Raw genomic sequence first — 2966 nt, forward strand, 5'->3', positions numbered from 1 at the left:
TTGAATTCATTCAATTATATCGCTAACAAAAACAAACAACATCTATATATCTATAAATCTATATATAATAATAAAAAAAATAATGTAACTTAACAGAAAGATACGGTAATAAAAAATAAAACGCAAAACGTATATATATATATATATATATATATATATATATATATATATATATATATAGCAGTTAAGCTACACAAATTTTCTGCGTTCTATTATCCTAAGGATTCGTCAAGATATATATATATATATATATATTTATATATATATATGTATATATATGTATATATATATGTATATATATATACATATATATATATTATATATATAGGTATATACTTTTTTGCGGGGTACAAGTTTATGTATTTCAAGTTTGATTAAATAAAATGTTTTAATATTCATGATTAGAAAAGATATATATATATATATATATATATATATATATATATATATATATATATATATATATAGACACCTTATTTCGTTTCTATTGTCTCTTCTTTCTTCAGAAATGTTTCAATATATTCCTGAATATATTTTAATAAAAATTCAATTTAATCATAAAATTGATTAACGGGAAAACTATTTTACAATTTTATGCCACTTCATAGAACTTTTTTCTTTCGCTAAAGCTGTATAATCTGTGGAAACGTAATTGCATTCTCTTATTAATAAAAATATTTTATTTTATATTTGAAAATTATAAATATTTTATTTCTCCCAATATTTAATTTGATTATCCGTTGATTTCAAATTTCAAATGGTAAATATATGCGCGCATATATTTATCATTTGAAACTTTTATCTACACACTTACCCAAATAAAAATGTAATTATATTCTATATTAATAAAGTAAAGTTGATTTTCCCGTTACAATTCATTACCATACGACTATACACACCGGCGCCATACTACTTTGAATATTGTCACGCTTCAATCTAGTACCTGGATATTATCAGTCGGTTTCATCCGATTTTCATAATTTACTACATTCAATCTGATCGCAATGACTCTTCTACCTGTAATTTCAAATAATGGGCAGATTCTCGAGGTTTATAAGGGATTGGGAAGCATTTTTCTTTAAGGCAATGTTTTGTAAGTATCGGAACTTGTCTTAGTTGAAGATTTTTGACTACTATGATTGTACAGAACTCTGTTTGTTCTGTGTCAAAACTTGTGGGAACCTATCTTCTGTTTAGCTACTTTAGATTTGGAAGTCAGGGAAACTGACTCAGGTTTTTAATAACCTTTTTGCAGTGGTCGCTGGCAGTCCTAAATGCGGCTTTATTTTCTGAACATCGGTTTCGTTTAAAGTAAGGAAAATTATGATTTATATATGCAATTGCAGTGACACATTCAGCGGTGTACCACGGTTGACTGTTTGGTTTCAGTTGCATTATTTTGAGGGTATGTATGCTGACAGTAAGCCATTCTGTGAACTCAGATGCTATATTTTAGCATGGTGCAGAGGGGCATTTCTGGTACGGACATGCGAAAACTGTTCCAATCAACCATCGAGTAGTGACACACAGTACGATGGTGAGGGACTTCTAAGGTCTTGTAACACTTTGCGTTAATCTTAACTGAAACAACAGAATAATCGGAGGAGCCAAGCGGAGGCAGAACAGAGTATGCACACAGTTTAGAGCAGGCGTTCACTAAAATATCTAGAAAGCTTGAAAATTGTCCATCAGTATCGGAACATCAACAAACTGGCTTAGATAATAGGCAAGCGAGAAGTCATGATAGAACCTACCTTCATAATCTCTCCTGTTTGAGTGGACCATCTATTCAATGATGCGAACGTTGAAATCTCCAGAGACGTGGATATTGGTAGAGGGATGAACAGACAATATATGGCCAATTTTCCCTGCGATACCCTTAAAGATAGTGACACCATCATTGTGTGAACAGTATAGGGTAAATATGAAAACGAGGTTGCAAGTTTTATTCGGAAGCCCATGAAGAATAGTCTAGGTTCTTCTTTGGAGATTACTTGCCACAAGGGAAGCCATCCCTAATGTAGGACTATATTCCATGTGCGCGACCATCTTGATGATTAGGTTAAGTTCGAATAATCTTTAATCGAAAAATCCCCTATGGAAACAGTTGAGCCAATGCCAGTTTCGGGAAGGTCGATTTTAATCTCCCGTACTTTGATTTCAAATACTGAAAGGTTGGAACGTATAGTCCTGGTGTTGAAAAAGTAGGTCTGGTAGTGTGGGCTTATACTTGAAATTTAGGTTCAAGGCTTAATATTTTTCAAAATTGTTTTTCTACTTCATAGTGAAGTTGGGAAGTTTTGTGGAAAAGTTATCAGAATTGAGAAGGGCATAGAAATAATAATAATAATGATAATCATTATATTATTAAGCTTATCGCTCCGTCCGTTATCATGCTGTGCATCCCTAAAAAAGGAAAGTGGAATATTCCAAATAAACCTTGTCACCTTGAAAAAGAAATTGAAGTATAAAAAAGAATTTGTGTCGCTGTTGAAGCAAAGCTAATAAAATGATTTGTCTTTCTTGGCCTTTTGGCTAAGATCAAAGTGTAGTATCTGTTCTTCAGGTGCTACATTTCGATTTCTCTCTCAGTGGAAGAGAAATTCTTTACGACTAAGACAATTTTTTCTCCACGTTAAAAAACGACCCTGGTGTCTAAATCTGACCCGTGGAAAGGCATTGTGAATAGGTACTATGTTTAATGTAACAAAGTTTTAATATTAAAAAAGTAACTGGAAAAAGTTATTTCTGATTTAATTACAAAATACCATGAAAATGTCACTTCTGATTAATTATAAAATGCCCTGGAAATTGTCCGTTCTGATTATTATTATTTTTTGTTTACTTGCCTTCTCCAAAGGGCGGAATTGGACATGGGGTCGGTTAAAAATTTGGGGGGAAAACCAACTCCCCAAAAGAATTGTATCAGTAATGAAGGATTCCCCCCCCATTAACCAAGACCCCCC

General features: G+C 32.0%; 1 pseudogene; it reads left to right on the top strand.

Annotated features, from left to right (window-relative positions):
* The first annotated feature begins 2514 nt into the window (after positions 1-2514).
* Positions 2515-2627, top strand: LOC145247618 (U2 spliceosomal RNA; annotated as a pseudogene).
* Positions 2628-2966: the final 339 nt, after the last annotated feature.

The sequence above is a fragment of the Euprymna scolopes genome, chromosome 25, assembly GCF_053919585.1.
Source record: "Euprymna scolopes isolate OS-2025 chromosome 25, ASM5391958v1, whole genome shotgun sequence".
Taxonomy (NCBI): domain Eukaryota; kingdom Metazoa; phylum Mollusca; class Cephalopoda; order Sepiida; family Sepiolidae; genus Euprymna; species Euprymna scolopes.